We start from the raw sequence: 23,846 nt of genomic DNA on the forward strand, positions 1-23,846 counted from the left end.
GCAAAATAAAAAGTAAACCAACCATATGGGAAAATATATTTGCCAATGATACTTTGGACAATGTTTTGATGCCCAAAACATATAAAGAACTCACATAACTCCACTCCAGGAAGAAAAATGACCTGATTAAAAATGGACAAAAGACTTGAACAGACACTTCTCTGAGGAGGACAAAAAAAGAGCCCAGAAAAACATGAAAATATGTTCAACATCACTAGCCATGAGAGGTGCAAATTAAAACCACAATGAGATACCACTTCACACTGGTCAGAATGGCCATAATAAACAATTCAACAAACAATAAGTGCTGACAAGGTGGTGGAGAAAAGGGAACCAACCCTAGTATATTGTTGGTGAGAAACCAGAGTGGTGAAGCCACTGTAGAAAACAGTATCAAATTTCCTCAAAAAACTAAAAATGTTACTGCCTTTTGACCTGGCTATTCCACTGCTAGGAATCCCTGAAAATCTCTAAAAATCTCAAAACACTAATTTGAAAAAACCTATGCACCCCAATGTTCATAGCAGCTTAGTTTACAATGGCCAAGTCCTGGAAACAACCTAAGTGCCCATCAGTAAGTGAATGGATGAAAAAAGTGATCCACATTTATACAATAGAATTCTACACAGCAGGCAGAAGGAAGGAGCTTTTTTACTTGTTAACAGCATGAATAGAACTGGAGAGTATTATGCCAAGGTTAATAAGCCGGGTGGTGATAAACAAATACCATTTGATCTTACCTATATGTGGAATCTAATCAATAAAACAAAAAAGCAAGCAAAAGATAACCAGAGACATTTAAATAAAAAACAAACTGATAGTAAACAGAGGGAAAGGTGAAGGGAGATTGGGGGAAAGGGTGTGGGATGGTCTTCAGGGAACATGAATAATGGGCCCATGGACAAAGCCAATTGGGGGTAGGTTTGAGGGTGGAAGGTAGTGGTGGGCAGCATGGGTAAAAGTGGTGATGGGAAAATGGAGATAACTGTACTTGAACAACAATAAAAATATGGTTAAAAATAAGAAAAGTAAAAATTAAAAAAAATTAAAGAATATAAAAATTAAAAATGACTTGTAATTTAGCTCCCATGTCTTAGTGTAGTTTTCAGTTTTCTCCTTGTGGTTGAGTTCTAGTTTCATAGCATTGTGGTTAGAGAAGATGCATGATAATGATTTCAGTCTTCTTAAATGTTACCCTTCATTCTGTCCTTCCATCTGGTCTATCACAAAACATGTTTCATTGCATTTAAAAAATATGTATATCTTACTGCTTTGGGATGAAATGATCTGTAGATATCCATTAAACCCATTTGATCTCATGTGCCATTTAATGTTATTCTCTTCTTATTTTTCTATCTGGAAGATCTACCCATTGATTTCAATGGGGTGTTAAAATCATCTACTATAACTGTACTTCTGCTGATTTCTCCTTTTACGTCCTTCACTATTTTCTTTACATATTCAGGTGCTCCTATGTTGGGTGCATGCATGTTTACTAGGATTATAACCTCTTATTGGATTTTATCATTAAGGAGTGTCCTTCTTTGCCTCTTACTATAACATTGATTTTAAAATGTACTTTGTCAGATACATGAGGGGGAACCCCCAAACTGGAATTATCTTCTTAAGGGTGGGCTCCTTGTTATACAGGCTTTCCCTGCTAGATGAGTGTTCTAGGAACCCATCTGTTCAGTGTACCAGGTCATATGTTGCAAGAGGCTGTGTTCAGTCAGCAAATTTTTTTGAGGACCATTTCAAAGCATTTGCCCATTTACTGATGGGTGACTTACCAGCTTACCCGCCCACACTGTGCAGAGATTTCAGAAGTTTCTGATTAAAAAAATGGCATGACTCCTGTGCCCCACCTTTCCTATTCACAAAATCTCTCCCTAAGTGACTTCTTTTTTGTTTCTCTGGATAAAAAAAAATTCCTCAAAGGGAGGTATTTTGGTAATGTGGAAGAGGTGAAACAAAAAATAGCAGAAGCACTAAAAGGCATCAAACTCTATGACTCCATAAACTGATTTGAGCAGTAGAAAAAAGTCTCAATAGGTATATTTTCATCAAATGGAGTGTAATTTGAAGGTGACTGAAGTTTAAACATAAAAGAATAAACATACAAATTTTTATAAATAAATTCTGTTTTGGGGGGTCTTCCCTCCCAAGTATTGCTATCTCAGCTTTTTTCCCCTTTCCATTTGCATGAAATATCCTTTTCTATCCCTTTACTTTTAGTCTCTGTTTATCTTTCATTCTGAGATTGGGTCTCTTGGTTGCAGCATATATAGGCATCTTGTCTATCCATTCAGCTACCTATGTGTTTTGATTACAGCATTTAAGGCATTTTCATTTATAGTGATTATTAATACATGCATTTTATTGCCAATTTATTTTTAACTAATTTTCTCTTCTTCTACTTCCTTCTCCTCTTCTTCCTTCTCCTCCTCCTCCAAGCAAGCCCTTTTATATTTGTTGCACTTCTGGTTTGTTGGTAACAAAGTCTTAGTTTTTTTTTTCCCCCTGGGAAGCTCTTTATTTCTCCTTAAATTTTTAAGTGACAGCCTTGATAGACAAAGTAGCCTTGTTTGTAGGTCTTTGATTTTTCATCACCTTAAATATTTCATACCAGTCCCTCCTGAAATGTTTCTATTGAGATATCACATGACAGCCTATGGCAGCACCCTTGTAGGTACCTAACTGCTTTTCTCTTGTGACTTTTAAGATTCTCTCCTTCCCTTTAAGCTTTGCCATTTTAATTATGATGTATCTTAGTGTGGGGCCCTTTACATTCATCTTCTTTAAGACTCTCTGCATTTGTATGTCTTTTTCCTTTACCAGGTTAGAGAAGTTTTCTCAGTCATTATTTCTTCAAATAAGGTCTCAGTTGCTTGCCCACTCTCTTCTCCTTCTGGTATTCCCATTATGCGGATGTTGTTAGTCTTCATTTTCTCCTAAAAGTTTATTAAACTCTCTCTCACTTTTTAAAATTATTTTTATTTCTTTTTCCTGCTCTGCTTGGGTGATGTTTTTCTACCTTGTCTTTCAAATCACTGTTTCAATCCTCTGCTTCATCTAACCTATTTCTTCCAATGCATTATTTATTTCAGATATTTCCCTCTTTATTTCTGACTGTTCTTTTTCATGGTTTCTATGTCATTTTCTGTGCTTGAGTATTCTTATAAACATTCCTCTAAACTTTATATCTGATAAATTGCTTTCCTACATTTCATATAGTTCTTTTTCTAGAGAATTCTCTTGTTCTGTCATTTGGGGTCTGTTTCTTTGTCTTCCCATTTTTGCTGCCCCTTTGTGTCTCTTTTGATGTGTTAGGTAGTGCTGCACAGATTCTGGGGCAGACCATGTCAGACCTGGGCAATCCGTTTGAAAATCTCAGTCAACCACAGCATGTGGCTCTGCCTTCTGGTCCTGGGTGTGTGCAGAAAGAACCAAGTTGTGCACTAATACTGGTTTTTACCAGCATAGGGCCTGGAGCAAAGTCTCAAAACTCCCAGAGATCTGCCTTGGTCTGCTGACTTTCTGTTAAACTTTGTCACAAACTAGCCTTCAGTGTATTCCTCAGCACTGTCTTAATCTCCAAAAGGTGGGGCAAGAGGAATCCTCCAGATGGAGCTATTTCTTCCCTCTAGACTAACGTCTCATGTAGGGGAGTACTCTTCCCAAGAAATATAGCTCTGCAGTATTAAGAATGACCAAACACACAGATCCTGGTGGCTGTTCCTTCAGCTTTCTTCCCAGAGCCACCAATCCCAGACTCTACTCATGTGGCTCTATCCCCCTCTATCCTCCTTCTGCTGGAGTCCAGGGTAAGTGGCTGCAAACAAAATTGTGTGCATTGGCCCTTTAAGAGGCTTTTGTATCTCTAGCAGTCTCTCCCTAGGGGACAGAAATCCACTGCCTTTCACAGGTGGATGTTATTTGAATTACTTTCCCAGTTCTGGTGCTCTAAGCTGGGGAGCCCAGCTCAGGGTTTAGATCTCACACTTCTCAGGGGAATCCCTTTCGCCACTAAAATGTCCCCCAAGAACTGAGCTGCCATCCATGTGAGTCCAGCCAGCCCTCCCATGACTCCACACTCCCTACCAGTCTCATTGTAGTGATTTTTTTTCCTTCTGTAAGTCCTTGGTTATAAGTCTTCTTTCTAGGTCAATGTTCCTTTGGTTATTCAGGATGATTTTTGCATAATTTAGATGTAATTTCGGTTTGGTCCTTGCAGAAAGGTAGTGTAGCTTCCACATACTGCACCTAAAATATGATTTAAAACAAATTACTCTGCAAGGGAAAATAACACTTACTGATTATTTGAATGGTATGATTAGAAATTAAGTATTAACATAGATACACTTTACAGATGAATAAATACAGCAACTGAAAATTTCATACTATAATTGTGGGGGGATTTGGATATATGTTGCCAATAAATAAGATTTATTTTTTTAAAACTTGGCCTCTCTCTCTCTGTCTTTCATCTATCTAACTCACAAATTAATAATTGTGGCTTCATAGCTGTATTTTTACAAGCTATTGGAATTGATGGTAAATTGATGGTAAATTTCACTTTAACTGAAATTCTCCCTTTTCATGATTCGCTTGCAAATCAATAGTTAAAAGAAAAGTTTGAGGACATTGTAGTTATAAGCAGGGCACCCTCTGATATTACATTCATCTCCAATGGTCAACATGTATAGATTCTAAGGCCAACTGTATTAACACTAAATGATCATCATGCATGTGTCAGAGGCTAAGATAAATTCACTGAAGCATGCTTCGAGGATCCTGCACCTTTCAATATAGTAAACTTTGTTTTAAAAATTAAAGTGAAACAGTTGATTGATAGATTCTATTTATTTTTTAACAAGGCTGATGAAATCCTAAAGCACTCAAGGTAACTATCCAAACCCTGATATCTCACGTCTTGTACCAGAGCTTCAGTGGCCATGTAAGTTTCTCCAGCTTAAACTCTGGAAGCAAAGCAGAATGATGCTGCCACAGAGTCCTCCAAAAATGTGTATCTGGTTGGCAAAATTTTGATTCTCCAAAGTATTAGCACCAACAAGTATTCAATAATATTTTGAAGGAATGAGTGAGTAAATTTTAATATGTTTGCCAAAGGTCTGATATTTTATTATAAAACAAAGTGTTTTCTCATGAGTTGACAACTTTGAATTTTTTAAATCAAATATGTTTGTTATTAATAGAAGATAAGTAGATAAGACTAGCAGAAAAATAGGGTCTCAAGAAATAAGGTAATAATATCCTTTAGAACTTGGGGACATTGGTATTTAGAAAGTGCCAACTCTTAAAGAAAGAAGGTCATCTTTAAACTGAGAGCTAAGGGGTTATATACATAAAACTTCTTAACACTAAACTTGTGATGACTTTGGTTAATGTCTTCATGTTTCCTTTGAGAAAAGAACCAGAGACACTAATTCCTGGCCTACAGTTTATCCATTTTCCCTTGTGCCAATCAATTTATCTCAAATCATAGCAGGCAGTTTGATCTAATTAATCTCTGTTCACATTCTAGAGGGGGCACCCCAGTCATGGGAGGGAGGAAGTGAAGTGGCTTATTGACAGTAATTGGTGGCAGAGCCTCCCCTAGAAACAATGGATTTCAGTCCACTGTGCAAATTTCTTTATTCTGAAGATTTTTTTAAGTGTCAGAACTATAGTTTACAGTCAATTTCTGTTGCATTATTGGACCAGACTTTGTAAAATAAACCACTAAAAAAATTCTATATAAATTCAATAATTTACACTATAAAACTTCCCTTAAGTTAATTTTCATCTATTTATTTCTTTCTATCACCATGAATCTGTTTTTAGAATCCAGCAATAATTATTTTAAATATATTTTATTGATTATGCTATTATAGTTGTCCCATTTTTTCTCCCCTTTATTCACCTCCACCCTGTACCCCCCCACACACACACCATCCTTCTCCCATCTTAGTTCATATCTATGGTTCATACCTGTAAGTTCTATGGCTTCTGCATTTACCATAGTATTCTTAACCACTCCCTGTCTATTATGCACCTACCATTTATGCTTCTTATTCCCTGTAACTTTTCCCCTATTCTACCCACTCCCCCTCCCAGGTGATAACACTCCATGTGATTTCTATTTCTGTAAATCTGTTCCTGTTCTTGTTGTTTGCTTAGTTCATTTTTGTTTTTGTTTTTTTAGGTTTGGTTGTTGATACTTGTGAGCTGGTTGTCATTTTACTGCTCATATTTTTTTATCATATTATTTTTCTTAGGTAAGTCCCTTTAACATTTTGTATAGTAAGGGCTAGGTGATGATGAACTCCTTTAACTTTACCTTATCTAAGAAGCACTTTATATGCCCTTCTATCTAAATGATAGCTTTGCTGGATAGAGTCATCTTGAATATAGCTCCTTGCATTTCATGACTTGGATTACTTCTTTCCAGGCCCTTCTTGCCTGTAAGGTTTCTTTTAAGAAATTAGCTGACAGTCTTATGGGAACTTCTTTGTAGGTAAGTCTTTCCTTTCCTATTGCTGCTTTTAAATTTTTCTCCTTATCTTTAACCTTGGGTAATGTAATTATGATATACCTTGATGTGTGCTTCCTTGGGTCCAACTTCTTTGGGACTCTCTGAGTTTTCTAGACTTCCTAGAAGTCTATTTCCTCTGCCAGATTGGAGAAGTTCTCTTTCATTATGTTTTCAAATAAATTTTCAATTTCTTGCTCTTCTTCTCATTCTGGCACCCCTATGATTTGGATGTTGGAATTTTTAAAGTTGTCCCAGACGTTCCTAAGCTTCTCCTAGATTTTTTTTGCATTCTTGTTTTTTCATTGTATTCTGGTTAAATATTTATTTCTTCCTTCTGCTCCAAATCATTGATTTGAGTCATGGTTTTCTTCCCTTCACTGTTGGTTTCTTGTAAATTTTTCTTGTATAGCCTTCACTATTTCCTCTATTTTGTGACCATACTCAACCATTTCTGTGAGCATCCTGATTACCAGTGCTTTGAATTCTGCATCTGATAGGTTGGCTATCTCTGTGATGCTTAATTGTATTTTTTTCTGGAACATTGATCTGTTCTTTCATTTGGGCCATACTTTTTTTGTCTCAGCATGCCTGTTAAGTAGTAAGGGGCAGAGCCTTAGGTATTGCCAGAGTGGAGGCAACCCACATTGTTGTGTTGTGGAGCTGTATGTGGAGGAGGGATCCAAGAGGGAACAATGCCACTTGCTCAGTTCTCAGCTGGCTTTAGTCACTTCCTCCTCTACCTGCAAGTAAATTGGGCCCTCCTGGTGTTGATATTTGGATGGGTGGGTTTGTGTACATTCTATGGCCCTGTGGATCTTTCCAAGGAACTCTCCTGTGAGGTTGAGAGTTTCTCCTACTGCCATAACCCCCACAGATTTTTTCAGTCAGAGGTTTTGAGGCTTTATTTACTTGTGCTGGAACCCTGGGTTACACGGTCTGTCTCACTCTCCTGTTGTTCCTTCCAGTTTATCAGCACACAAATGTGGGATCACCCAGTCTGCCAGCCATAGTCTCACCTGCTCCATCTTCCAGCTACAGCCTTGCTGTGAGTCCTCTCCACCCCAGATGCCCATCTCTGCCCCTTCTATTCATCTGTATAAATGTTTCTTCAACTCCTTGGTTGTCAGACTTCCATACAGTTCAATTGTATGTTAATTCTGGTTATTTTTTGTGTTTAAATGTGCTGTTGTCCTTCTTTTGATTGTACAAAAAGGCAAAGTGTATCTACATATGCCTCCATGTCAGCTGGAAGTCTCCAGGGCTAAATCGTTAGTGGTATTTTAATGTGTTCTACATACCATATCTAAACAATCTTCTTGTAAATGAGACCAATTTCTCCACTACTATTTCCTTTAATTTTAAATTGCTAAAATTTCTAATAAGCTTTGTTTTAAATTTGTAGTTGTGTTATTGTTTGACACTGAGTTTTAAGGCTAATGTTAATCTTTAGTGCATGGTTTCAACTCTGTATAATACCTTTTCCAATTTGTAGACTGTACTCTGTCAATTGTGAATTCTTTATCATACATAGATGCTGGACTTTATGTGGGACATCTGCCATGGTCTGAAGATTCTGATTTCTCTCATTTTAAGTGAACCTGTAACTCCAACAATGTGTGTTGTGACAAAATAACTTTCAACTTGTGCCCTCAGAGATCCTAATACTGTGGCATTTCTGAGAAAAAAATTAGGGACTTTTAAAAATGCTAACAGAGATTTCTTTAATAAAAAGTAAGCAAAGTAATAAATATATCAACAGGAAGACAAAATTTTCCTGTATGTGTGTTTATAAATATAAAATCATATTAATAAATGTTTATACATTAGCAATTATCCTCATCAAGTCTATATGAAGCTCCCATGTGAACTATGTTAATGCTATTATTTCTGATTCCTATAGAATGAAGATTAAAAGTACATGATAATAAATTTTCACATTTACTAATTAGTGTTGGAACAATAAAATACTTTTACATTTGGTGTAGTACTCCTTAGTTCATATTATTAGTAAGGATCTTATATAGTTATTACACAGGGTGGTGTTAAGTATAGTTTAAACTAAACTTGTTTTTCCTTCCATTAATTAATTTATTGATTATTTGATTTTTTTCCACTACTAATCATCATTCAATCTTTTGGGATCTAATTCAAAAGCTTCATATCCCATTAGGTTTTTAACTTACATTCAGGACACTGAGAAAATACTGAATCACTAAATTTTTTCAAGTTCAGCTTTCCTTCTATAAAATGTGCATAGTAATTCCCATCAAGTTTTTAATAAGATATAAATATAATAGCATGTATAAAAATAAATGTACATCACAAGATGAGAATCATTGTTCTGCTTTGGATATATTCTTAATGCTGGGTGACTTTTTGGAACAGAAATATCTTCCCTTTGCATCCATGATTGATACTGGTGGATAATCACTACTGTGGGGGCTCCCCCAGGTGCCACAAACACCCGTGAATGAGTAAATATGTCTGAGACAAGATGAGATCTGTTTGGGGAGGAGGAGGAGTGGGCTGTGGCCAGTTTCTCAGGGGAGACAAAGGCCAGCAGTGGTCGGTTTCTCCAAGGAGAAAAAGGCCCTGAGTGCCCTCTTCCATAGCCTTTTATTGGGTTGTAATACACAGGAATAGAGGGCGACAAGGATCAAACAGTAGATAACATTACAAAGAGATCTGAGTCAGTGTCTGTCAGGAAGAGAGTTGAGAAACTTTGGGAGACTTACTCATTTCCTCTCAGACCCTTACCATATGAATGAAAGCACTCTTAGCAGAGCAGATTTCACAGGTTTATCAGGAAGTCTTTGTGGTGCCAGATTTTTCCCCAGGGCATGCTCTGGCCAGGCAAGGAGCTGCACCTCTCCCCAATAGGTATTCAAGCTTAAGGGGATTAGAACCAGGAAGCACTTCTCCCAGAGGACATGGGGACTCGGGCTATGTCAAAGCCAGGGGTCGAGAGTTCATTGCTCTGTGTTGCAGCCCCTGAGTCCTTCCATGAAGGCCTCCCAAGTGATGGAGTCTGGCTTAGGTTGCCCCCCACTGTGAGGGGTCTTACTCATCATTGACTTCTGACCAAGCTTTGGGGGCAGGGAGAGGAACTGAGGCAGTTTGCTACCATGACAAGCTTTTGTCTCCTGTGGCTGGCATTCCAAAGGTTGTCTCTCGCCCTTAGCCACAAGGGGTAGAGATACAATTCCTAAAATCAGGCAGAGTGGTCTACAACACACTACCAGTGCAGGGCATCTGTTCCTATTAATAACACTTTATGTCACATCAGTGCTCTTTCTAAGACATCTTGTCATTTCTTAAAGCCCCAAATCTCTTTTAAGAAGGTTCAAAGGCATTTGATTAAACTGCCAATAGGGTTATTGCTCAAAATCACAAGTTTACTGAAACTCAAATGTATAATCATTTTTGAAGAAAACAAAAAATGAGAAACTAGTTTTTTGGGGGGTGCAAAGTTGTAAATATCTCTGTCTTTACACTTATTTACTTACAGTGCAGTTTTAATTCAGAGAATAGGCCAAAGCATTAACAGGCTAGGAAAAATTTAAAAGCTAGAAAGATAAATCATCAGTGTTATTGTGTACTAGTTTATAAGTTAATATAGAAGTGGGCAAAGTAGGTTTACAGTTTTTTTAATAGAAAATAATATAATTAGTAAATAATAATATAAGAATAAACTCTCATGTACTCACAACTATAAATTTACCTTCCCCACTCCTTTATATTTTATCTCTCAATCTTTTCACTAATCTATTCATTTAAAGTAAAAAAAAACCACCATTTTTTAAAAATTTAATTACTGTTCAAGTGCATTCATTTTTCTGTTCTTTACTCCCAACCCAGCCCACCCACCCAATGCTCCCCACCTCCCTCTCATTTCCACCCTTTCCTTAGTTTTTGTCCCTGTGTCCTTTATACTTGTTCCTGTGAATCACCATGTTATAAAGACAAACCTATATTAAATTCTTTTTAAGTGACAAGCAGTAATTATGACTTAATATGCCAAAATATATAAGCTTTTCTCTTGAAATAAGCATAAACCATAGCAAATCTTTAAATTTCCTAATAACATTCAATGAAAGTTTTATAAAAAATAACTAAAATAGCTAACAATTATTTTCTTCCTCAAGTATTGTTGCAATGATTCTCCTTTTGCCCGTACGAGCCTCAGAAGTAATTTTTATTATCCATATTTTTAAATGAGAAAACTGAGGCATAAAAAGCTTTAATAAATTTCTCAAGGTCACAAAATTGTTGATTTATTATTTAATCAACATGAAAATTTTGAGCACTCAATCATCATTAATTATTTTTAGATAACTTCAGTGTCCTTTAAGGTTTTTTTTTTAACAAATGGAGGAGGTAAATAATCGGATCAAATTGCTTTAAATTCACAAAGATTTTGATAAAAGCTTCAATGATGAAGCTCATACCAAATTGCAGTGAAAAACTTTTGTTACATATAAATATATATATACATATCTTATTGAGAGGAAGGAAGTGTTTGTTTGTATAAAATGTATCTTGTATTTTAGCATGACAATGAAAAAAACATAGTTTTAAAATACCAGATAATTTAGCTCATCATGTCTTTCCTCTTTCAATAATATTGATAAATAAATCTAAAGAGGAGAAATTCCCCAATAAGAAAAATTATCCTTATTAAGGTTTTCTTTTGATTGCTATATTTGACATCCTTAGAAGTTAACATTCATAATGAAAGAAATAGAGTACTACACAATTTTTGAGCAGATAATTATCTAAAGCTGAAAGATAATGAGGAAATTATTATAATCTGGGTTGTTATTGTTATCAATATCATCAGTGAAATAATTCAGGGTAATTTCAAAGAAAATGAAAGAGGTTGATGGTTTTCCTGTAGAAATTTTCATAGTGAAATTTATATTGTCATTGTTGAATGCATACATTATGAAATGTATGAAAGGCATCTCGGTGCTGTCAAGCTAAAGCAGGTAGAAACAGAAATCTACAAGCTCTAAACTTATATCTTGAACTGTATGTACACTCATATATTTTCCTTGAATGTTTAAAAAAGTCACCCATGCTCCTTAGATGGCTCCTGGTGGGTTTGCTTTCAAGTTTCCCTATCCTGCAGCTCTTATTTCTCTTTTATTCTCCAGACATATTTTCCATTCTTACCAATTTTCCCATAAACAGAATCCCAGTCTATACTATTTTTTCTTATAGAAATGTGAGACTACTATAAATGCTCTTCTCCATCCTGTTTTTTCTCTCTTAATATGTTATAGGGATCATTCCATTTAAGTGCACATAGAATGTGATTATTATTTCTAAAGGCTGAAAATAGTTGTGTAGATATATTATGATTCATATAACCAGCCATTCATTGATAGTAATTTATTGTAGCTGTTTTCAACCTTCTACTGTCTTAAACTATTGCTATGAATGATCTTTTGCACAAGGATTTACTTCTAAGGCAAATGTATATAAAGAAATATAATCACTATATCAAAGATTGTGTGCATTTTAAACATATGCTTGTAAACTATATTAGAAAACATAAATGTGCACAAAACTAATATATGTAATTGTATATTTAAATTGCTTTTTGTAGATGTGCTAGTTTCCAAACCATCAGTAGAATATAAGAATTCCTCACCAACACAGGTATTGTAATTTTATTTTCACTTTTGACAATCTTTGCCAAATTTATTTTACATTTATCATATTGTGAATGAGGTAGAATGTGTCTGTGCATAGTTAAAAAATATTTTTTCATTTTTTGAAGATTATCTTTTCATATTCTTTATTTTTTTTGCATTTTAATTTAATGCTAATGGAATTGTAGAAGCTGCTTCTATTTAGGTACTAGGAAATTTTCCTTTTAATGTAACATGAATTGCAAATATCAACATTACCATCAAAAATTGAATTATAAGTTACAATTTTTCATTTCTCTTTGATAGCATTATACATCAAAACCCTAGGCCTTGCCACATTATAAGACAAAGTACTTCTCCATCCCTTGACCTTGTCCTTGCCAACATGACTTGTTTTTGTCAAGGATGAGTTCATCAATGTGCCAGCAGTGAAGAATTTAAATTTTCTTAAAGACTGGTCTTAAATTCTGGCATTATATGATCCATAATTCAAAGAAATTTCATCCAGTTAACATTGCCCTTTGTCTCATCATCACCATGAACACATGCAAAGATCTGAGCCCAAACACAGCTCTTATCTAAGCTCAGCTGGTGCTGCAAGCTGAAGCAGGGTCCCTTAGCAACCCAGGCTAAACTGGCTCTTCCAGATGCAACAAGAATGAGGATAAACCCTTATCATAGTGAGTCTCTGAGATTTGGAGGCAGTTTGTTACACAGTAATAGGTAACACAAACATTAAATGGTCAGTTGTCTTTAATTATTGTGATTATAAAAATTACAATATTTTATTTATATAGCTTGAATTTATTAATAATTTCCATGTATACCCACTCGGGTTTATATACTGTTTAGAAAGGTCTAATCACTGAATAAGTGAATTAAAAAAAGATAGCCTATGTTTTTTTAATTGCACTTTAATGGTATTTTTCTAGGTTTTTAAAATAACACTTATTTTTTTAAAGTTAATGTGCATGTAAAAGGAAACTGAGAAACACAAGAACAAAGTCATCCATAATCACAAGCAGTTTACAGTTTGACATGTCTTTCTGTCTTTTGTGTATGTATACATTAAGCTTCCATTTTTATGTAATTATGATCCAAAAGTTATGAATCATTCTTTTTCATACATCATGAAAATTTAACATGTCAAAGTCCCAAACCTATGAGTATTTTAAAAACCAAAAATACACTACTCCAACTCAATCTGGGGAAAAAGATATAATTCTGTCTTTCTTGGCAACAAAAAAATTCATAAAGAACAAAAATAGCAACAGATCTCTAGATAAAGATATTGACAATTAAAATACTACATTCCCTTAATGTTCAATTAAAAATGAGACACAAAGCAACAGAGCAAAAAATATTATGCTTTGAAGATAACTTATTATGATCTGTACTTTAAAAATATTAGCAAGGAGGCAAATTTCCTCTGAAATGCCAGTAATGTATTCCAATAGTACAGCCAAAAGAGATGCACACACATCAGTCCTTATCATCACAATGTGAATTGAACACATCCATGTATATCTCTTCCTCCATCTTTCTTTCTGCCTCTGCTGGCAGCCTAAGGAATAAGTCTTGATGTCCATTCCTGAGATGATTTAACAATTCTATGACCAGATGCCTCTTTTTTTTTTTTTTTACAAATTATAACAAATAGATATTTACAAATTGGTGCATTCACTAGCTCTACTTTTTTTATCATACACTGTCATCTCAGGACATGTAAAAAGCTCAGATGTTGGAAAATTGATAATGAACCTTATCCTAACTGATGTGACTCTGTTGGGTATTGTCCCGCAAAGCAAAAGGTCTGTGGTTTGATTCCAGCTCAGGGCACATGCCTGAATTGTGGATCCAGTCCCCACATATGAGAGGCAAACATGCAATGTTTCTCTCTCACAACCATGATTCCCTCCCTTTCTTTCTCCTTCCCTTCTCCTTTATCTAAAAATAAATTAATAAACCCTATAAAAATGAATTGTGTCCACTTTTCTTTCAATTCTTCAATAACTTTAGAATTTCTTTTAATAAAAATTGTAGAATAGACATTAAAATATAATTATCAACTAAAATATCACCATGCTATTTATTCAATGAAGTATGTTATCTTTAATGACTTAAAATATTATCTTTAAATATGCTGAATTACCCAGTGTATTAGGATTTATTTCTGAAATTGCTTGACTATGCCTATGTATGTATACTCATATATTCATTTAAGTGTCACTAACACTCTTTATACATTACTTTAGTATTGGTTAGATTCATTTTTTCTTATCCTTATTTTGAGAAGCATCTTATATATTTTGTGCAAGAATATCAATATATTATTAGACCCCAGAAATAAACTCAACTCTCTACGGCCAATTAATATTCAACAAAGGGGGCAGCAACATAAAATGGAGTAAAGACAGCCTCTTCAACAAATGGTGTTGGGAGAACTGGACAGCTACGTGCAAAAAAATGAAACTGTAGCACCGACTTACACCATATACCAAAATAAATTCAAGGTGGATAAAAGACTTAAATATAAGTCATGAAACCATTAAAGTCCTAAAGGAGAACATTGGCAGGAAAATCTCATATATTTAATGCAGCAACATTTTTACTGATATGTCCCCTAGAACAAGTAATATAAAGGAAAGAATAAACAAATGGGATCTCATCAAAATAAAAAGCTTCTGAGTGGCTAAAGAAAACAGTATTAAGTTAAAAAGACAACCAACTGTATGGGAAAACATATTTGCCAATGATACCTCAGACAAAGATTTAATCTCCAAAATATGCAAAGCACTCACACAACTCCACTCTAAGAAGACAACCAACCCAATTAGAAAATGGGAAAAGGACTTGAACAGACACTTCTCCAAGGAGGACATACAGAGGATCCAGAGACACATGAAAAGATGCTCAATATCTCTAGCTATCAGAGAGATGCAAATTAAAACCACAATGAGATACCACTTTACACTGGTCAGAATGGCTGTCATAAACAAAGCAACAAACAACAAATGTTGGAGAAGGTGTGGGAAAAAAAGGACCCTAGTTCATTGTTGGTGGGATTGCAGACTGGTACAACCATTAAGGAAAACAGTATGGAATTTTCTCAGAAAACTAAAAATGGACCTGCCTTTTGACCCAGCAATTCCACTGCTAGGATTATATCCTAAGAACTCTAAAACACCAATCTCAAAGAACCTATGCAACCCAATGTTCATAGCAGCACAATTTACAATAGCCAAGAGCTGGGAGCAACCTAGGTGTCCATCAGTAAATGAATGGATAAAAAAATTATGGTACATATACACAACAGAATTCTATGCAGCAGAGAGAAAGAAGGTGCTCCTACCCTTTGCAACAGCATGGGTAGAACTGGAAAGCATTATGCTGAGTGAAATAAAACAAGTGTTGAAAGACAAATACCATATGATCTCACCTTTAACACTAAGCTGAACAACAAAACAAACAAGCAAGCGAAATAAAAACAAAGACACTGAAATAGAGAACAGGGGGCCAGTGAGCAGAGAAGAGAGGGGAGGGAATTTAAAAGAAAAAAAGGGAGGGATTTAGAAGAACAACTATAAAGGGCACAGGGACACTAACTAAGGGGGGTGGAGGTGGGAGGGAGGTGGGAAGCATGGGGCAGGGTGGGCTGGGATGGGAGAAATAGAAAACTGTACTTGAAAAAAACAAACAAAAAACTTCAATTGGCATTTTCACTGGAACTAACTTAAATGTAGAATTGATTTAGGTTAAATAATATATTTTCAGAATAAATTGAGTCTTCAAGTATCTAATATAATTTTACTTATATTCTATTGTGGTTCTTAGGATTTTTTTAAGTTTCTTGATTTAATATTTATTCTTTAATTATATCAACTTTATCTAATCTCACTGTGTATTTACATAGAAAATACATAAATTTTATAATCAGCCAATTAAATGAGTTATATTTTGATGTGAACTTTATTTGTATTTTTGTTTATTATAATATTCCAGGTAACTTTTCACATTTTAAAATAATAATTTTTAATATTACCTTTCTGACTTTTAAACAAAAAATATTGAAAAGTAATTGGAGAGTCATCTGCAGCCCTAAAAGTAATAAAAACAGATTCTGATTAGTATTAAATTACTCAGCTATAAGAAAATATTAAATACTGCCATTTGTAACAACATGGTTGGATCTTGAGAATATTATGCTAAGCAGAATGAGTCAGTCAGAAAAGGTTAAGAACCTCATGTTTTCACTCATATGTGGGATATAAAACTGAAACTCATAGGCACAGATAGACAGTAGCCTGGTAGTTACAAGAAATGGGGTGGGAGACAAAAAAGGGTAAAGGGGGCCAAATATATGGTGATGGAAGATGATTCGCCTTTGGGTTATGGGCACACAAAGCAATGTACATTGCTTTGTGTATCATAGAAATGTAAACCTAAAATCTATATGACCTTATAAAACCAATGTCACTCTAATAAATTTAATAAAAAGCAAATGAAACAATAGATAAATAATGGGTTACTTCCCCTAAAAAATAAAAAAGGCAGAGATCCTATCTATCCTTTGCCCAATTACTCCATCTTGCAAAATCACAACACAACATGTAAAACAATATCACAGCCACGATATTAACACTGATACAAAAACTACACACAAAAACCATCACACAAATATAAATGTTTGTCTTTTATAGTCACATCATCATCTCCTACCTCTACCCTCCTTAACTTCACTGAGGCACTAATTTTTTTTCCATTTCTGTACTTCGCCATATCAAGACTCATACAGCACAAAGCCTTTGTGACTGACTTTTTTTGCTCAACATAATTCTCTGGAGATCCATTCAAGTTGCTGTGTATATCAACAGTGTGTACATTTATATTGCTGAGTAGGATTCTCTTGATATGGACATACCACAGTTTATTTAATCATTCACCCACTGAAGGCCATGATTGATTGCATTTATGGTTATTAGGAACAAAATTTCTATGAACATTTCTGTACAGATTTTTGTATTTATTTCTCTGAGATAAATGCTCGGAGGTACAATTGAGGAGTTGTTTATTCAGTGATTTAAGAGGAAAATGTACTGTTTTCTAGGTGGTCATATAATTTTACATTCTTATCAGCAATATATGAGGGATTTAGTTCCTCTCCATCCTCATCCTTTGGTGTTCTCACCATTTTTTTAAAACTTCAGCCATTCTAATAGGTGTGTAGTGATATCTTATTATGGTTTTAATTTACATTTCCCTAACAGCTAATAATGTTGAACATCTTTTCATGAGCTAATTTGCCATCTGTACATCTTCATGACCTTTGCCTTGTTCTAATTGGATTTTTTGCTTTTTTATTGTTGAGTTTGAAAATTTTAACATATTTTATATACTTTTTCTTTTCTTGATAAGTGGATTGCAAATATTTTCTTCAGCTTTCTAGCTTTTTTTATTCATCTGTCAAATCTAAAAACTCTTTGTCTAACCCATATCACAGATATTTTTTCTATTTTTTAATAGAAGTTTTAGTCTTACATTTAATTTCATGATCATTTTAGTTAATTTTTGTATAAGGTATAAGATTTATGCCAAAGTTAATATTTTTGTTTTTCTATAAATGTCCAATTGCTTCAGAGCCATTTGTTGGAAAGGGTAATTTCACCTTCTGAATTGCTTTCATATATTTGTCAAAAATCAGGTGGAAAGAAAATATAGGTCAATTTATGGGTTTGCTATTTTTGATCTGGATTTATGTTTCTATCCTTCAACCAGTACTATAGTTTCTTGATTAATATAGCTGTATAGTAAGCCTTAATATTAAGTAGAGCAATTTCTCCCATTTTGTTCTTTATTGAGCTTGTTTTATAGGTACTCTAGGTCCTTTTGTTTTTCATATAAATTTTAGAATAATCTTGTCAAAAATTCTTGTTTTTTTTCTAAATCTGAGAATATCTTGATTCCTTTTTCATCCCTGCATGATATTTTCAAAGAGTATCTGATACTGGGTTAAGAGTATTTTTCTTTCAACATCTGAAAATTTTATGTCTCTTCCTTCTGCTTTCCATGGTTTTTGAAGATAGATCTGCTGTCAGTATAATAATGTTTCTCACAAAGATAAGCTTTCATTTTTCTCTGGCAACTTCCAAGATTATTTTCTTTTTCTTCAGATTCCAGAAAGTAATAGTGATGTGTACTGGCATAGATTTCTTTGGGTTTTTCTGCTTATGTTTCATTAAACCTGTACATTTGTGTCTTTTTAACAAAGTTGGGGAATTTTTTAGCCATATTTTTAGTACTTTTTTTAGCCTTATTCTCTCTCTCCTTTTATTCTGGGACTCTGAAAAAAATGTATGTTAAATCTTTTTAGTAGTCCTACAGGTCCCTGAGGCTCTATTGTTTTTTTTTCATATTTTATTTTTGCACTCTTTAGATTAGTGAATTTCTACTATTCCATATTCCTGAAAGAATCGCTGATTCTTTCCTCCTTACCCTCTATTCCGAATTGGATTCACCCACTGAACTTTTATGTTAGTTATTATATATTTCAGTCCTAAAACTTTCATTTGGTTCTTCTCTACATCTGTTTCTTTGTTAAAAGTTTTTCTTCGCTGAGGGTTTTTATTTATTTTTTGTTTCAAGTGTGCTCATAATTGCTCATTAAAGCTTTTGCATTATGATTACTTAAAAATATTTGTGATCTTGATCTTGATCATTAATTATCTATTTTTTCTTTTTTATTTAGTTTGAGATCATCATGGTTCTTGGTATGTCAAGTATATCTTTCCCTTAAAACCACAACATTTCTATATTATGTCATGAGATTCTGGATCTAATTTAAACCTTTAGTTTTAGGTAACTTTTTCTGACACCACTCTGATACTATCCAGTGAACATAGATGCTGAGTTGCACACTGGCCTCTGTCGACACCCCATGGTGAGAGAAAGTGCTTTTAATACTGGGCAGAGGGAGGGTTCCAATTTCCAGGTTTCCTAGACTGAAACACTTGTAGGGATGGCCTCATTACTGCTGGATGATAGTGAAAAGTCCTGACTCTCCCATATTCCTGTTGTAACACCACCTATCACAGAAGCAGAGGGGCACTGAATTACTTTTGGGTGAGGCTTCCCAATGTTCCAGGGGCTCTATAGAGGTGTGAAGGGAGTTTTTACTAGACAGTCATGATGAAAATCCCATCTCTCTACTTGACCTACTGTAACACACCATGGCAGGATTATTGAGGCACCTTATACAGCCTTGCAGAAGTAGACTTTTGATCTCCTCATTTGGCTTTTGCTGGTGGAGCCAAAGATGGAACCATGGTATTATCTGCGACATTCTGTTGGAGTAGAGCAGTTACTGTGTAAAGTTTCTGTCTTGTTAAGTGTCCCCTTTCTGGTCCTTTAGATAAAAATAGCAGGCTTCTGTTGGAAAATTTCTGGCTGCACACATTGGGTTTCCAGGTTGGTAGTTTCTTTAGCTCCAAGTCTGAAGAATATGAGGCACAAAGAAAATACAGAGAGTTCATCATGACATCTTTCCTTAAGTGTCAGCACGTCTAGCCAATCTGCCTCCTTCTCTTCACCTTTCAGAGTCGCTTTATGATTGTTTTATGTAGATTGCCCGAAGTTATTGTCTGTACTTAGAAGGAGAAATAAGAACATCTATTCCACTTTTCAGAAGCAGATGTATCCAATTAGATTTTTATCTTTTATTTTTAGTCTCATCTAACTAGGTTTACCTGTGTGTTTAGAACAATGTTTAATAATAGTAATTGGAAAATACTCTTGTTATAATTCTTACTTTAATGAGAATGCTTTCATTAACATTTTATATGTTTTTATAACATTAAGGGAACGTTACCTAAGGAATTTTCATTTTATCCATTAAAGAAATAGGAATGTATTTTTGTTATAAAAATAATTATATATTCTCATTTAATTAAGAATTTTTATAAAGAATGGGTGTTGTACTTTAAACTTCATGTTGAATATATAATGAGGTCACCAGTATTTTCTTTCTTTTATTAATATGGTAAACAAAATATTCTAACACCAGAGCATCTTGACATTACACCATAACTCCTACTTGGTTATGATGTATCAATGTCTTCTTGAAGCTGGATCATTTCCAAATATTTTATTTAAAAATCTTAATTGATATTAAAAAGTATGATTTGTTTGTGATTTTCTTTGTGTTCTCTTTTTAAGTTACTCTTTTCTGTCCCAGTGCTCCCCGACAAGAAAAGTAGTGTTTTGAAGTTTTTTTATGAACATTTCTTAAGTTTATTCCTAGATGGTCCATTAACTATATTAAATGAATTGTTTAAATATTTTGTATTTGTTGAATAGTTGATAGAATGTGCTTTGAAATTATCCAGGCTTGAAACTTATCTGGACATAGTTCTTGATCATGTTTCCTATTTGAAATATTTTAATTTCAAAGCAACCAGAGGTTAATGTGATCACGTTCTATTTTCCTAGGCTATGACCTTTTCAAGGTAACTTGAACCCAACTACTATCCACATTTTTGTCATAGGAACTCAGGAATTCTTGTTCTGTTAAAGATCAAACTGTAGACTATTTCTGCTATTTTTATCATCATCCTCATCATCTCACAACTTTATTAACTTCAGACTTTAATATACAGAGAGAATAAAGATGTACTGAGAATTATTATAGGATAACTGCACCTATGTGAGATTCTCTTGGGACTCTTTCCTTTTATATGAATCTCTAGGATTATTTATATTTCTCAATATCAGATTATTTATGTGTTTTGGACAAATATTAGCCTGCAAATTGTGTGTGATTAGATTGATTTTTGCACTAAATTCTGATGATAGTTAATATTTAACAATTCTCTGATATTAAAGAGATACTTCTTATCAACCATTTTCCTTAGCTTATGAATTCTATCTAAACTTTATGACACAGCAAAGTCCTATTTAACTGTGGTATATTTATCAAGCATAGTTAAGAAAAATGAATTGTCTATTTCCTTTTAACTTTCATGAATCAATTTTAATTTTCTGGGTAAATAAAAGTACAGGTATCCTTGCAAAATGATAAGAATTTCTTTAGGCCCATAGTGCAAGGTTGCTTATATTAATGATCAATGTTTTTTTCCTATTAGAATGTGTCTATTCATGTACCCAGAGTAATATAAATATATGTATTCTTTCAGTTTTCTCATTTGCCATAATACTTTTGACATTGAGTTATTCTTAAGTTTGTTCTATTGCTCACTTTCCTTAGATATTTTGTAGCTAGTCATTTTGCAACTTCTAGGGGTTTTATTGGGGGGGGTAGAAATAGATACTTTAAATATGTTTGCTTAATTCTGAACACAATGGGGCAATTTTTAAACATAATTGCACTGTTGAAGTAGTATGTTTTCTGGTTTCCTTATGATCTTACCTTTAACTGGAACATAATCAACAAAAGACAAAAGCAAACAAAATATAGCCAGATACATTAAAATTAAGGACAATCTAACAATAGCCAGAGGAGAAGAGGGAGGGGACAGTGGGGAGAAGGGTTTTCAGGAACTACTATAAAGGACACATGGACAAAACCAAGGGAGATGGTGGGAGCAAGGGACAGAGGTGAGTTTGGCTACAGTGCGGGGGAGGAGTGGTGGGGAAAAATGCAGGCAACTGTAACTGAACAACAATAAAGTAATTAAAAAACATGTAGGAATAAAGAAGCAAAACAGAAGAGATATCAGAAACTAAAAAAAAATAATAATAAACATTGGAAAACCAGAAGGGCATTCACTGGATATTGATAATTAGGAGGAGAAAATGATTTAAAGTGAAACTGAGTGTTTTTTTCAAATGAGTAAAAAGGAAGATGACAACATTTTGGATTAAAATATACAAATATAAGAGAAATAATAGGGTAGTTTTAAGGAAACATGGCAACCAACCGCTGGCCTGGTGGTTAGTAGTCATTCCATAAATGCTTTTTGAATGACTATTAAATAAACTCCATACTACACACAGTGAGTTTGGTGTGGACATTTTCAATGATCTTGAAACTCAAAACCTGCATGGTGCTTCATGTTTACAGAGCACTTTCATGTTTCCCCATTAATCCTCACAGTAAATCCATGGGATAAAATATCATTAGAGACATCTTAGTGCTGAGGAAATGAAGCTTAGAAAAACTAAATTATTTCCTTAAAGTTATATATTTAGTATGAGCAAGAAATGAAGTTTAAGCCTGAATGCTTTTGACATCAAAACCTGGTCTCTATCCTATGGCAGAATGTTACAAAAGAAGCAGCTTTGGCTTCAATGCCAGGTGATTTCAGATGTATTTGAGGAACTCTTAATGTTTGGAAAGACACAATTTTAGAGCCAGTTAAAAATTAGAGCACATCACTCTGAAGTGTGAGATTGATGAAGCCTGGGACACTGTGTTTTTCTCATTACATTATCAAGAACATGGAGAGAAGCTCATTAAATATTTAGTGACTTAGTGATTTAATTATAGTAATTTAGGGAATTCTGGGATAATATAGGCCTATTAAAAAATTCAACAGAGATAAATTTCTAAATAAATTGCTAAGAGAATGATCATTATTTGGCAACTAATTAAATGAGAGTTAGGACTGTTGGAAAGAAAAAGGGTACTTATAAGATCTTTCTTGAGGAAAAGGTCATACATATCGAGTATATCAAACACATATTTCAACAACTAAAATTATAAAACTAATATTCTTTTGTTATTTTATAACACATTCTTTTATGATTGTGTTTGAGATATGGGAAAATGTTGGTGAGACATGTTACTTTTAGTTGTTTCTTTCTCTACATGAAGTTAGTATTAGATTGGCCAAAAAGTTCCTTTGCTTTATCCCCCATAAGATGGTTCTAGTAGAGCTTAGTTGTCTTTAACTTGATTTGACACAATTTTGTTAGACTGTATTGTGACAGCTGTCACATCAGTGTTCATTTAAAAATATCAAAGAGGGTGATTTTTTGCGTAGCCATTTTAATATTGCAGATGGAAGAAGATATGTGACATTTTGTCATATTATATTTCATTATTTCAAGAAAGATAAAAACACAACTGAAATGCAAAAAAGAAAAGATTTCTGCAGTGTATGGAGAAGGTGCTGTGACTGATCCAATGTGCCAAAAGTGGTTTGTGAAGTTTTGTGCTAGAGATTTCTTGCTGGATGATGCTCCACGGTCCCATGGTTGGGTAGACCAGTTGAAGTTGATAGTGATGAAATTAAGACATTAATTAAGAAAAATCAATGTTATACCATGAAGGAGATAGACAACATACTCAAAATATCCAAGTCAATAAAGTTATTGGTGAAAATGAAAAAAATATGTATTTTATTTTATGGAAAAAACTAAACTGACTGTTGGTCAACTCAATATCATGGCATAATTTTAAAAAGGAGTGGGCCTGAAGAGTTTTTCTATGTTCACATTTCTAAAGCTCTCTCCTGTAATTTCCATTTTTTAAGATACAGTTGCTTACCACTTGAAATCTCCCAGAAGTTCCTTTTGCTTATTTTAAACAGGACTGACTCTTGATTTGCCCCTAGTATTTCTCCCTGATCAACACAAATGATCTTTTGAGCAGTTTCTCTTTAGTGTGGAGCTTTGAGGTAGAAGGGGTTGGGGAACAT

Source organism: Artibeus jamaicensis, unplaced genomic scaffold (genome assembly GCF_021234435.1).
Source record: "Artibeus jamaicensis isolate MK-2021 breed Jamaican fruit bat unplaced genomic scaffold, CSHL_Jam_final contig_559, whole genome shotgun sequence".
Classification (NCBI taxonomy): domain Eukaryota; kingdom Metazoa; phylum Chordata; class Mammalia; order Chiroptera; family Phyllostomidae; genus Artibeus; species Artibeus jamaicensis.